Source organism: Cebus imitator, unplaced genomic scaffold (assembly GCF_001604975.1).
Source record: "Cebus imitator isolate Cc_AM_T3 unplaced genomic scaffold, Cebus_imitator-1.0 Scaffold36, whole genome shotgun sequence".
NCBI classification, from domain to species: Eukaryota; Metazoa; Chordata; class Mammalia; order Primates; family Cebidae; genus Cebus; species Cebus imitator.
Window position 1 is genome coordinate 6,894,346 of NW_016107351.1, and position 15,485 is coordinate 6,909,830.

At 32.3% G+C, this 15,485-nt stretch overlaps 1 long non-coding RNA gene across 1 annotated transcript in view; it reads right to left on the reverse strand.

Annotated features, from left to right (window-relative positions):
* Window positions 1-8,952, reverse strand: part of LOC108301786 — a 36,059-nt gene extending 27,107 nt beyond the window's left edge. The window contains exons 1-2 of the long non-coding RNA XR_005199523.1: window positions 8,836-8,952; window positions 396-429 (exon numbers count right to left, since the gene is read on the reverse strand). This is a non-coding gene — a long non-coding RNA (uncharacterized LOC108301786). The remainder of the gene's footprint in view (window positions 1-395; window positions 430-8,835) is intronic.
* Between the last annotated feature and the right edge of the window lie 6,533 nt (window positions 8,953-15,485).

Consider the following 15,485-nt stretch of genomic DNA (forward strand, 5'->3'; position numbering starts at 1 on the left):
TCCTACTTCTCCACATCCTCTCCAGCATCTGCTGTCTCCAGATTTTTTAATGTTTGCCATTCTTACCGGCGTGAGATGGTATCTCAATGTAGTTTTGATTTGCATTTCTCTTATGACCAGTGATGATGAGCATTTTTTCATATGTTTGTTGGCTAGTAAATATTTTCAGGCTTTTTATCTGAAAATATGACAAGGAATTTCCTTTCAACAATCTCTATACAATACTATTATGTCTGTTTTTATATTTATATTCTTTATACAGTGGTGGAACAAATTTGATTATGAGCAAATATTTATTCAGCTTTAATACTGCTTTTCAGAAAAGTTTCTAAATTATGGTGATCTGTAGAGAGTGCCAGAGATGGATCTCTCTAGCATAGCAGAGCTAAACTTACATTGGTTCAAATCCAAATTATCTTCTTTTTCGGCCTATGGTAAGGAGAAAAATAGAAGAAAATATGTTTACAAAAATATGTAAAGTGCATGCCTTTATTAAGCACTCAATGCACAACAGTTAATATAAACATGAGGTGCTGGGGAAGTCCCTTTGTCCCCAAGAATTTTTCCTTGCATCTAGATTCCATGTCTTATACCCTGATAATCAAATATTCCTAGAGACAGCTAGGGATGACAGTGTCAGAGCTGGAGGGGCTTGCTGAAATGATTTAATGCCCTGAGCTTCATTTGTAACCTATGAACCAATTTAGGGCTAATAGCTAAAGCAATCAAATACATTCATGGGGTTCAAATATTCTGCTTGGCAGTGCTGTGTTAAGGGTCAGTGATGTAACACAGGGTAAGTCCCAATCTGGCATAAACTAGTCACTCAACAAATCAGTTATTTTTATTAATATAGTAAAATTAATAATGCAAACTAAAACCCAGATTAATTTTAGTTGACTTTGGTGCTCTTTTCTTGCCTCTTAAAATCCACAGTCCTTATAAAAATATAGTTATAACATCTAGGAAGAATAGTGAGAACTACTGATAATCTTTGAATACATTAAAAAAGAAAAACCAAAGCTAATTCTTTCAGCCAGCCAAAAAGAAGATAGCATAACCATCTTCTGGCATACAATGCTATAAAGTCAGACCTTCGTCTACATTCAGGTTGGGCCCACTATGTGAGTAGGTCTTGCTATTTACCCTCTCTAACTCTTTGTTTCTTCTCCTGTAAAATGGGGGAAATAAAATACTTGTCTTATTGAGTTATGATGAAGAATTTATTACACATAAAAACATTCAAAGCTTTTGATAAATAGCAAGCTTCCAGTAAGGTTGTTGGTTATTATTATTGACATGGTATTATTTATAGATAAGGCTACCATAATTTGTCATCTCTACTGGGACACATATCAGAGTGAAAGGTAGTGCTAATGATAATGACCCAAAAACAAAAGGCATAAACCAGGACATATGGTCACTTTATCTACAGTGTAGTTTGTAACTGACAGTGAATTCCAAAGAGAGTGTTATATTGTACAGGAGAATTTACGTGGGACTCTGGAAAGAGTTTGGAAACATCAGATTCAAGATGGTCATAAAGATAAGATTTCTGTTTCCTTCCAAATTCCTCTGAGACAAAATAGAAGGAGGCATGATGTTTCTATAGTAACCATAACTGATCTCAGCTCTTCTGGAGTGTCTTTCTGAATATCAAGTCCTAGGAAATGTATTTTCATTAAATAAATGACTTAGGTTCTGAAATATCTTACACAATTCCCTATCTCTTTAAACAAACATGTAACTGTAACTTATTCTCCCTAAATAATTACTTTGAAATACAAGAATATATAAGGAAGAAAACAGAAACTTATCTTCCGAATCATCTATATCTCTCATTATCCAGCCATACATTTATTTCTCTTTTTGTTTCAGAACAAATTAGAATTAAAGGAAGGAACAAATAATTGTAGTCCTATTCTATTGGGTTCTGTTCTACTCTACACTGTTCCATTCCATTTCATTCTACAAAGATGTATTGGAAGTCCCTATATCTTAGCCCTCTTCAGTGAAATTGAACTTTTCCTATAATAAAAAAGGTGATTTATTTGGCAAGATACCTACAGTAATACTTTCGACAGAGGCTCGATAAAGAGCCATCATGTATGGCGGATGACATTTCTTCTCCACAGAAACTTCTTGTTCCCCACCTTCCTCATTCTGAAAAACAGTGTGAACATTCATCACATTTTCTCAACAAAATATATTTCCTTATTAGCGGATTCTTGCCTTCTTTTGTTTTTACTTTGTAATACAGGAATTTATAACCTCACATTCTGGCCATATAAGACTAGAAATTATGTGCACATGAAAATCAACACATTACCACTATGCTGCTACATGTAGATTAAAACTAAAAGAGTTTCTCACTTTTTTGACATTAATTTAATGTCAAACTTAGCTTCCATCTGATGCAAAGAGCTACTTTATCCATTTAAACATACTTGTTTGGGCCCATAATGAAGTGTTCTGTACCTGTCTTATAAGTAGGGTTCATAAATGAAATCACAAATGGATGAAGGGACTCACCTCCGTTGTTAAAAACAGTAAACCTCCAAACAGCCAGTCTTGGGTGTTTTCCAGCTTTTTGTTTTTGTGTCATACATCTTCACCTACAGCCCCAGATGAGCAGAACAACTTTAAAGCATTGTGCAATCACACATACAGGCATCTATAAGGCATTCTCATATAGGATATCGGTCAGTCAGTCTCATGGCAAATTTAATAACAATAGCAGCTGTCTGGCATACTCAAAATAAATTATCATCTAACCTTTTCTATTTAAGTGATTTTTATATTATTTGTTTTAGAAAAACATTCTCACTTTAAGTAGCATTCTAGCTAGGATCAGTCTGTCCTGAGGAGGTTTTTAAAATAAGATTGAGTGAAGATATTGACAAACATTAGTCATTGCCATTAGCATAAGGCATGAAGCACGTAACAATATTTAAAAGTAGCTAGGACATGGCAGTAAACATATGACTTCCTATGACTTGAGCAAACTTCTGACTGCAGCTCACTGCTATTTTGTAAAGTGAAACTGGTCAAGTCTGGTAGCAGTATCCCTAATGGCGTGTGTATCATAAGACGTAATTGTTTTCCACCACAGGGTATGGAGCTTAATGTCCTCTATCCACTGAAAACAAACAGTTATACTGCTTAATGACTGTTCAATTAATGTTTATGTGCTACTTTTACACCCTGAATTATTTGATGAATAAACTTTAAGAAGTCACTTGAGAACTAAGTTTAATGAAACCTCAACTATTACTAAAAATTCCTGGGACTCTTAAAATATCTCATACTGTCAGCTAGGGAGTAAAGCGCATACATTGACATTCAAAAATCTACACTCGTGTAAAAATGAAATAAAAATCAAAAGTTTGGAAAGAATTGATCTATGTGGCTTGACTCTTGCTGCCTTGAAATTGAAGATCAAAACAGGGTTAAAATAGAAATAATCAGGTCAAACCAGTCAAAGGTGAAACTTGGTTTATGATACCAGCAAGACTTAACCTTCGTATATCAACTGCTTTCTGAACTTGTAACACCACACTTACTGATCTTTCTACTTTTCTTACATAAAAGTTAGCATTTTTATAGTACAAGCAGATTTGATGTTTTATTTTAACATCCTTCATTGAGTAGAAGTTATAAAATTGCTGAAAATATTGTGTCAGTAGAAGGTTGACATTTTTGGATTTATGAGAAAAAAATGGTTTCTGAATTTTGTAGCAGTTTGGATATAGCAGTATTATATTCATCCATTGTTATTCATTCTAATATATCCAGTACTGGGAAGATTAGTTAATAATGCCCCTTACTGTCCTGACTTTAGTGGGGATTCATTCAACACACAAAAAAACAACAAGAACTGAGGAAAAGAGAATGCCCATTTCCTTTAGGAAAATAAGCATCTTTCACACTATGCATGATATTTGCAAATCTCGATGTATACATATTTTAACAGAACCGTAGCTACCCTCTTCTGACACTGTGGCTTTACATGTGAACAGTTGGTTCAAAAACATGGACAAATTAGATGCAAGTTTAGGAGATGCCAAACGTTCTTGAAAATTTCCTGCAAAGAAATGACAAATGTATTATATACCTGGGGGGTAGAAGTTGTAAACTGATTCCTTTTTTTGTTTGTTTGTTTTGAGATGGAGTCTCACTCTGTTGCCCAGGTTGGAGTGCAGGGTCGTGATCTTGGCTCACTGTAACTGCTGCCTCTTGGGTTCAAGTGATTCTCCTGCTTCAGCCTCTTGAGTAGCTAGGACTATGGGCATGCACCACCACCCCAGTTAATTTTTGTATTTTTAGCAGAGACAGGGTTTCACTTCACCATGTTGGCCAGGATGGCCTCAATCTCTTGATTCACACTCCTTGGCCTCCCAAAGGGCTGGGATTACAGGCGTGAGCCACTATGCCCTGCCAATTGCTTTGATGATAAGGCAATGAGTTTTTCATCTTTTAGTTTATTTTGCATTTCTTAAACACTGTTTCACTGAAACATACTTGGTTAAATTGATTTGAATTTGACTAGTTTAGCACTGTAGTTTTATCACCTGTAATAAATAAAGGTGTCTCTGGTGTTACAGCACATAAAAATATTTTAGCTGAGCAACTAATTTACTTCTAATTTTTAAAAATATAACCCTTTGATATTAAAACAATTTATTTGTAATTTAACAGATATACTTTTTCTAATTCTGCATATTGCTAGCTAATAATTCATATTTTAATTCCTGTCTAGTCTATTTTTGATACTTCTAAGCAAATCATATGTTACATAAAAATTTGAAAGTGTTTGGCATACATTTCATAACGGAGTTAAATTATGAATCCTTAATTTTACTTCCAATTAAAAATCAATATATTATGTTTCTCCATTTATTTTATAGCTAATTTTCATATGACAAAAATTGAAGTAGAAGAAAATATTTTAGGAAATAGGCTACTGGGAATATGGTTTAGGTATTATCATGTTAATACAGGAAATAAGTCACTGCTGTTAAATGTTGCCAGAACTATTGGGAAATATTTACGTGTTTTATAAGTCTTTTTCTACTCACTACAATATAAGGGTATATTTTTAAGTGTAAGAGGAATTGCATCACTTATAGTAACACATTCTCACAAAAACTGAGAAGACAGAGTTGACATGTTGTTGGCTGATTTAGTAGATAACACTTATTTCTAAACTTTACCGTCTTACTGTAGAAAAAAATTAAACTTTCAAAACTGTATAATCAATAAAATTAGAAGATGGGTGAGTATATGATATGGAAAATAGAAAAATAACACAAATAATGCTCCATTAAAGTCTGAAATATGATCTTACTCATTTATGTAAGTAAGTACTGGTAAAATCTGAATATCTTTTGAAGGAAAAAATATATCCAGAATTAAATATATTATAAAACTTATGTTCTGTATAATATAAAGAATACCTTATTTTAATTTTTAATTATAAATATTATAGATTATTTAACTCTAAAAATTTGATTTTGAAATTTAATTCATCATAACAAATAGTTACCAAATTAGTAGACTGTTCTTAGTTCTGAAATTTCTGTTCTCAAGTTATATTTTCATATGTATTTGTACATTGAAAATAATTAAAAATAAAACAATAACTATTATACTTAGGAACCAATAGTCTAACAAGTTGAATAATTATTTTTTGATATTGTCTATCATCTTATTAAAAACATAACTATTAGTCATATATACATATCACTTGATAACTGAGATATGTGTTATTTCTGTTACTTCACAAATCTATGAATTGACTCAATGCAGCTGTAAAATTTAATGTTTATCATAGCATTATTTTGAGAAATATTGCAAAAAAATAAAGTATACTTAAAAAGTAAATACAATAGAGCACTTACATCTTCCCATTTCTAAAAACGTATCCAGATAATAAAATAATGCCTAAATGTTCACCAAATATTATCAAATAATTTAGCTTTATAAATAAATACGCATTCTAGAAACATTCTGTAGCGTGTTAAAATATTTTTCCTGTGGACATTGTAGACATACTTAAAGTTATTTTTCATTTACATGTGTTTCTAGACCCTTCCTTCTACATTGCAGGGTGGGAATAGGTGGTGGGGAAAATTTTATTACCAAATATATGTATTTGTTTCATGATTTGCAACTTAGGTATCACTTCCTAATACAAAAGTGCATTTCCTGCTCCTTGCGCTTAACCAGAAATCTTTGTGCTTCTGAGCACACCAGACCCTGAAGTGTACAGCACAGGGGAACTATTTGGCCACAGGAATAAAAGTTCAGAAACTTGTGTTGAATTTAAAAATAGTTTGGCCGGGTGTGGTGGCTCACGCCTGTAATCCCAGCACTTTGGGAGGCCGAGGCGGGTGGATCACGAGGTCAAGAGATCGAGACCATCCTAGTCAACATGGTGAAACCCCGTCTCTACTAAAACGACAAAAAATCAGCTGGGCATGGTAGCGCGTGCCTGTAATCCCAGCTACTCTGGAGGCTGAGGCAGGAGAATTGCCTGAACCCAGGAGGCGGAGTTTGCGGTGAGCCAAGCTCACGCCATTGCACTCCAGCCTGGGTAACAAGAGCGAAACTCCATCTCNAAAAAAAAAAAAAAAAAAAAAAGTTTGACCTGGAAATGAGTAAGCCTCAGACTTTGAAATATGTTGCTTTTATAGTGAAAAAGCCTTTTTTTTTTTAACAACATAAGAAATTAATTGTAAAACACTGTACTCTGTACTGATTTGCCATGTAGTGCTTCCAAAGTGTGTTTGTGACAAATAGGTATTTCTGAGTCCATGCAATGCACTTTAGCAATAAAGGTGGACAAAGATAAATTAGACCAAATAGTAGAATCTTCCACATGAGTACACTTTGATGGAATAAGCCCAAGTCTCTGAACTGCTTAATGAAATTGTTTAGTAAATTAAATTAAGATCAACTGCTGACCTGTTTAATTTAGACACAAACCTTCTGGGATTTTTTTTTTTTTTTCTCAAAAGCAGGATTCTCAGTTGAAAATTAGAAAACTTCTGTGAATGTTCTGGCTTTTGCAAACCAAACCAAAATTAGACCTTTAAACCCATTAAAAAATGTCCATTATCCAATAGCTGCAAAGTATTTCCTTTTTTTTTTTTCCTTTTAAGAGGAAAGGACTAATGTTAAGTATTTAAAAAAGAATAATGAAAGTTATGTTAATTCTTATCTAATGGTATCAACCTAATTATTTCTTTTTTGAAGTTCTTGTAATAGTAGATGGTAAAGAAATGAAATTACAATTTGGATATATTTTAAATATAAATTAGAATGTTTCCAGTTAATAATTCACACTTTCAATTAATTTCAATTCTATTCTTTAACAACTAAAGTCAGAAAACATTGTTCCTTACATTATTGCTTAATTTAGCTATTACAAATTCACTGTATACTTTGTGATCATTAGGCTATCAATTGTGAGTAATGTCACATGCATCTGTTCTCAGTATGCTATTTTTCAAAATATTGAATATTACGACATGCCTGCAGTAGGCATATAAATAAGGCTATGGGTAAATATTTGTATATATAAAAAAATCCCAGTACTTGTAGTTAAGTTGGAATGGGTTATAAAAAGATATTATAATTCCTGCACATGAACAGCTTTCTCTCTCATGCAATCTTGACTGTTCTCTCTTCTACCACTGTACACTATCATTTACAAAATGAGAAGCTTAAATTATTTTGCAGAGGATAATGTTTCAGCCCAACTCCCACCATGTAGAATTCATGTAATTTTTGGATAAATTTTTTAAACCTGTGAAAATTTGTTTTCTTATCCTTAAGAAAAATTGCCTTGTTTTCTTCTTGGAACTGCTGTGATAATTAAATACCGTATAAAAAATAATAATATTCTTAAAAGTTGTTAAAACTAGCTATTCATACATTAATTTATGTATATAAGTGTAATAGCATATAGAATATTAGCATTTTTGCATACAAATCAATAGGATAATTTGAATGAATTATAAAAACTTACATATTATAAGACCAGAAAAGAGGAAAGCATATTGATATGTATTCATTTAGTTAAATTTGACAACTGCCTCCCTTCAAGCTGGACGAATATACTAATTAAGAAAAAAACATTAAGCCTTTTCCTAAGAGGGCTCCAGTTCTTGCATTAGAAAGGTAAATCGTGGCTGTTTTTCTATAAAGTATTTATTCCTCATCTCTAAACCAAGGTACTGATACCATTTTTCCTTATGTGACAGCTAGCACTATATTTACCACAGCAGACTTTTTGGCATTCACTGAATATTTTTTAACTAAATTGTCATGAGGCCACTTTCTTTTGTACTTATTTATTTAGTCTCAGGCTATCATTACTAGTGTCATTTGCAGGGTGAACTGTTTTCTTGGGTGATACAATGAAATGGTAGAATTAGTGATGGAAATTCAGTAAATCACTTGGATGGATTCAGTAAATCACCTGGATATTGCTTAAACTATGCAAACACCTTAGAATTAAATCCTAAGAAAATTAATTGTGGTTCTTTCCTACTTCTGGGGAATCAAATCAACTTATCACCAAGTTTTACTTATGAGTACTTAACTTTTAAAATACTCTAGATATTTCCTATTAATCTAAATACAACAAATAAAAAATGCATTTTTATTGAGAACCTTTATAGTGTTGGAGCTTGCAACAGGGTCTATTTTGTACTTACAATATATAGTATTATATACCAAACTACAGGACTCTTAAAATATAGGTTCAGAAACTATCTCTCAAACATCAATATCTTTATAAAGTAGTGTGGTAAAATTACTTTGGCATACCTTTGGCATGCCTAGATGTAGTACTCCTCTTTTGTAATATCTCTGACAAATCTGTAGCTACATGACATGCGGTATTATAATTTTCTAAAAGTACAAATTTTAATTAACAGCAAATGAAAGGCTGGTATAAATTTTTATTCTTTACTCAACACTGGACACAGAAATTTTCCAAAGTGATAAAAGAAAAATCTGCTGGTAGAAGTAAAGGGAAAGTGTAATGATCTAAGAAAATAATTATTCTGAGACAGAAAAGAGAAGCTCCAGATGTATTCAGTAGCTGAATGTTTCTTTTCTTGCTGTAAAGGGAATGCATATTGTAAATTTCTAATGTTATTGATTTGTGTGATAAACTGTACAAGATGGCAATTTATGAGAATTATTAGATCTCAGGACATTACATTCCCTAAAGGATGTAAGGAGAGGTCTATCTTTCTTTTTCATATTACTATCTGTTTAATGTTAGCACTTCTAATGAACATTTATCACCTTTCTAGCTACATTCTTTTTCTTTCTAAATATTTTTCCTTATTTTCATATTCACCTTCACTTTGGTATCCTATTACTAAGTATAATAAGGTATAAAACATATTTCAGTAGTGGGTATCATCTGACTGGAAAAGAGATAAATGAAAAACGCCATTTTATTTTTGCAGTCACAGAGACTGGGACAAATCAATACAATAGAGCCTGCTGTTAGTAAACAAGTAACAATGACTATTTTTTAGAAGGATAATTTCTCATCTATTTTCATTTTTCATCGAGATTTTATGTTATATTGTTTAGGATATCTTAACCTCTACGAAGGCTAAATTCTATACTTAGAAACACATAGCTTCTATTTAATCAATGGTAGGTGGGCAAACACATAGACAGGCATAATATACATGACGATTGGGTATATTGTACAATACTCAATATCTTGAGCCAGTATCAACTTTATACATAGGGTTGTTGAGAAAATAAATGAAATAATTCTTAAAAATACAACAGTGCTTGACAGATAGTATGCACTAGTTATTGCAAATGTTTTTTTCTTCAGATAATTATTATTGAAACAATTGTTGGTCTCACTTTCATTTTTACTCCTGACTGTTTCATTGTAAACAATATGTATGCAACATTATTGCAATGATTCTTATACCTTATAATACCTATTATAAATACATCCAATATATATTTGCTTATAAAGAGCATTTCTTAACAACTGTTCTAAAGGCTACATTAGCTAAATATTTTATAGAGAACATTTAAAAAATATTTAAGCTGTTTAAATGTTTAAATACATTTAAATATATCAATATGTTTATAGAGTAAATTTTTATTTACGTGTTTGATATATACCATAGATACTTTAAAATTTTTTGCCCAAGAAAAAGTAACTTGCTTGGGGAGGATATTTACAAAACTTGGGGAGAAGTTTTGTAAATTGCAAATTCACAAACCTGAATGATTTTACTTAACATAGCTCACAATTCTATGAGTAGGTACTATTATTATCATCATTTTACCTATAAGAAATTTAAGCTTGAAAATATAAAAAAAAAATTTTTGCACACACTCTAGAGTGTGTACTATGGATTAGTTCATAATACATGATACAACTTTAATCATCCCCACACACAAATCCACCTATTGGAAATGGGTATTAGCTTATTTTTCAGAAAGAAACAAAATTCAGCTCACTTTTGAAAATTAAAATTGCAAATATTTACACACCAGAATCCCATTTCAAATAAGTAACAAACAGCTGAAGAATGGAGGAGGAACTGAAGGAATGTAAGACAAAGAAATTGAAAAGAACTGTAAACCAATCTATTAAGAGTTATCTCTGAGGAGTAAGAGTATACATTTCTTGTTTTTAAATTACGTATTTACATTATACACTATTTTTACTCACCTTGAAAATGATTACTTTGTAATCATAAAATGACAATATAAAAAAGAATCCCTCCAAAAATACTAATTTCCTGTGATTCTTTCATATTCTAAGACAATCATTATTTGTACCTGAATTACTCACCAGAAACAAAAATGATGTTTAAAATATTATGCCATTTTTTGCTTTACTAAAGGTTATCAGTGATAAAAGAAGTTTTTCTGATGGAATATGATAATGCTTATTTTACAAATTATTGCCTTAGAAGAAAGCATAAAGCAGCATATCTAAATCAATTCAAAATAATTATTTATTGGTCAACAAAGTAATTTATGCTCCTAAACCCCTAACAGGAAAGTTAAAAACACAATTTAAAAATTCAACATTAATTTCATTTTAAAGAATATCTTTAGGCAACATTATAATTATGATTTTCCCTGTTTAAAGACATTTAAAATTGTCTTCATTCCAGTCACAGACTTTATTTGATGATCTTTGTAAATTTCACATATAAGTGTTCATTTCTAATTTTAAAGTCTATATTTTAAAATATTTATAGAAGTTGGACAAATCAGAGATGTTTGCTCACCTAATACATCCTCTTATACTTCATAGAAATCAAGATTTTGTGAACAGTAGATAATATATATTAATGTTAACTGTTGTCTTTTTTTCCATTTTTACTCATTGTATTTGTCTTTCCTTTTACAATTTCTAGTTTACAATGGAAACCAATTACATTTCTCATTGTAGGAGCTCTGTTCAATGGATTGGGCATTGCTCTTTCCCACATAGCTGTCAATTGTCTTTGTCTTTGTCTTCTCATTTTCCCATATGCTATTGGGAAAATGACACAAGATACTGAGAATGTAGGATCACGATGACATTAGAGAAGTTGAAAAATGTCATGATGTCTAAAAAGGCAGACTGCGAATCTAGAAGATAGGAAATACGTTTTACCGTTTTGAGAATAGACAAATGAGACAGAGGAAAGGTAACATGTTCTTACTCATGTAAGTCATCCTGAGATGCATTAAGATCATAGAAAACTGGCCGGGCGTGGTGGCTCATGCCTGTAATCTCAGCACTTTGGGAGGCTGAGGTGGGCAGATTGCCTGAGGTCAGGAGTTTGAGAACAGTCTGGCCAACATAGTAAAACCCTGTCTCTACTAAAAATACAAAAAAATTAGCTGGGCGGGATGGCAGGCACCTGTAATCCCAGCTACTCAGGTTGCTGAGGCAGGGGAATTGCTTGAACCAGGGAGACAGAGGTTGCAGTGAGCTGAGATGGCACCACTGAACTCCAGCCTGGGTGACAGAGTGAGACCCTGTCTCAAAAAAAAGAAAAAAATGATAGAAAACCTGTGAGATCCAAGCATCTCCAGTTTTCTCCTCTAAATAGATCCTTCATTATATCCCATGGTGAAGTATGAAGCACAGCGGAAGAGGAACGTAAGATTAGTGTTCAGTAACTAGTTGCCAATTTTTAAGTTCGTTCATTCTGTATTTTTGTGTGTATGGGTATAAAGGAAGAAAAGCCAACTGTTGTTAGGGCAACCAGTGGTCTATGAATCAGGCAACTTTACTGTTCTCTCAGTTCCTCTCATAAACAGTGGAAGAGATTGAGATGTAAAACAAAATATCAAGTAGAGTGACCTTCCCCAATGCACACTGTAAATATTCTTTGATAACAATTGATATATTCTACATAAAGAGACTAAGAAATTAATCTTGATGGATTTGGTCAACGCTATTATTACCTCAGATATTTAATTGGAAACTAGAATGTTCAGCCAAATGTTACACATTATATTGACAACAGGAAATGCCTTTTAAAAATATTTAACATTGAATGGTATCTTCACTTGTGTTCTTAACACATGACTGCATGGCTTATACAAAGATATTTCTGGTTTGAAATTGACCCTTATTCTTTAAAGCAGAGTTTTGATCTATAGATTGACGAATAGAAGCTTGAAATTACTTTCATGCTTATTTAATCATGTGAGTGGTTTTCTTAAATGTCAAAATGGAATTTAGATTATAAATGAATTCATTTGTTCTACCAATGACTATAGTCATGCTTTGTGGCAAGTGTGGAATACTTTCATCTATGTTTTTCTATGATGAAATCAGAATGAAAAATGGGGAAAGATCAAAGTAAAGACTGACTGCAAGTGAAGATATTTTGTCTTATCTATTTTTAAGTCAATATTCATCATATTACTACAGAACAGAAATTATGTTAAGGCTACCTGGAATTCTTTATCCTCTTTTTAATCACATTTATTCAGTCAGGAAATTCCATAGTATTTTGAAAACTGAGTGGGTCATTAAACTTTGTTAATATTGGCTTTGCTATACATATTAGCAGTCTGACATTACTTCCTCTTCTGTAAGATGAGGTTAAGTAGACTTCATTTGCATGCTTGTTCAAGGAATTACAGATGCTTCCTGTAAGTTTTTATGTGAAAATTCTAGTAACTTGTCCAGCATATATGCTCAAAAAACCAGAGGATTCCACTATCATTATTGTTATTATGCTATACAGCCTTATATCAATCATAAATCATGTAATCAATTTTAACAACTATCATACAATTCAATATCGTCATTTACTTACTAAATGATTTTTTTTTCAGTAAAAGTTAAACTTTTTTTTTTAGCAACAGGGCTTTTGATACTGTAGCTTAATACTCGATACTCAGCCAGCTCAGATTCTTGATCATGGTTCTCTATTCCCTTTAGAAACAAAACAAAATAAAACAACCCTATAAACCTCTGTATTATGTGAAAGAAAATACAGAGAGAATGATATAAGGAGTACATTTTAAAATTTTATTTCCTTTTATGTGATAGAGTATATATATTTGAGGTACAGGTGTTAATCTAATACATTTGTATAATTTGTAAAGATCAAATCAGTCTAATTGGGATGTCCACCACCTTAAATATTTGTCTGTCTTTATGCAAGAAACATCTGAATTATTATCTTCCAGCTATTTTGAAATATACAATAGATTATTATGAACTATAGTCATCCTACTGATCTATCAAACACTAGGTCTTATTTCTTCTAATTGAACATTTGTACCCATCAATCAACCTTAAAATGTTACATTTTTAAAAGGCATTTGTAGTTTTAAAAATACTAGTCTGTATCTTTTCATGTAAAGACCTAAAAGAACAAGGGTAATATTTTAATAACATACTTTTAAAAATAATTTCCTTTCAAAGAATTCCTGATAACCTTTCATATGTCATTTTGTGATAGCCTGATTTAGAAACTGTTAATGCTTTGTTATTAAGCTAAATGGTCACAATTCCATTAATACTGTAAACTAAAAGTGAAAATTATCTAAATATTACAAGTAAGACCTCAGTGCACTATTCAGTTTCTTACATGGCATCAAAATGATTCTGATTTAATCATATTTGAGTGCAGTAATACTTTTTGTTGCTAAATATTAGTAGGCACAAATAATTTATTGGTAATTTTATTATTACTATTTAAAATACTTCGTTTGGTTAGTCTGATTGTCTAGTTTTTAGTTACTCTGATTTTTTCAGTGAGTTCCCTGTTGTAAGGGGATCATCAGTGTACCAAGAGTTAGAGCATTATCCGAAAAAATCCATAGAGCATGCATACGGATAACTTTAAAATATGCTTAGACAGACTGCAGTATAATCTAAAACCTTAATTTGCCATGCAAGTTCGTATCACTTGTATGAGTGGATGTCAGACATGATGTTTGCCAACTTTGGGAGCCATCACATTGAAGATCGAGAGAGCAGACTTGATGCCATGAACCCAAATGGGACCGGCATTGTTTTCTGATACTGACAATAGAAGGCATCCTCTGATTGTGCATATGTTTGCCACTTAGGACCACTTGCTGAATGGTTTTCATTCAAATAAAAGTTTCCACTAAAAGGCTGCTAACTTAAAGAAATTATCATTCTCTGTTGCTAGAGAAACCTAGCATATTCATTTATGATTATATTAAGAGGGAAGTTATAATATGATTATATTAAGAGTCAGCAAGTCTATGCCATATGTAATTATATTTTTCTAAACCTCGACTTGATTTCAAACTTCAGTCCCCATTCTGCTGGGTGGAGAAAGATCATCCCAGCCAATTCAGATTCATTTTGAACAGAAGTTCCTCTGTCAACGCAGGGATTTATTTTTCTCCTTCTCTTTTTCCTGGCTTGCATTTAAGTTCTAGAGGCACTGCACGCTGGGAGGAGCTTATCTTCTTGCCTTTCCATGTTATTGTATCCAATGATATTGTGTCCACATCTGCTTCCTTGCCAGCATGGGTCTACGGTGAAGCTACTCCATCTTTCCTGCCTTTCTGTGAAAGCAATTGTGTGTGCAGTTTTCTCTACTGTACCCGATTCACTCTTGCCAGTGTGGTGAAACATTTTATAGAGACTTCTACAGGACTGCACCTGACATTCACTGGTGTGGAGAACCCTGTGAGGCTTGCTGCCTCCCAGACTCCTCTTGAGTTAGAGGTTCTCTCTGTGTTCCAAACCTATCTGAGGCTTTCATTGGATAAGTGACACAGTGTATAGAGCCCACATTCAAGGCCATACTAATATCTTAGCTATTGCTGCCTTTTGAGCTCTCTTCTCAGCCTGGACCATCTTTATCTTGTAGCTATATGTAGGTAGCTAGATAGAAGTCTTTTAAATTTGCTGTTTAACACATAAACTTTATGTTCAAAGTTAATCAGGCTTATGTTACTCAAAATGAAGATATCTGAAA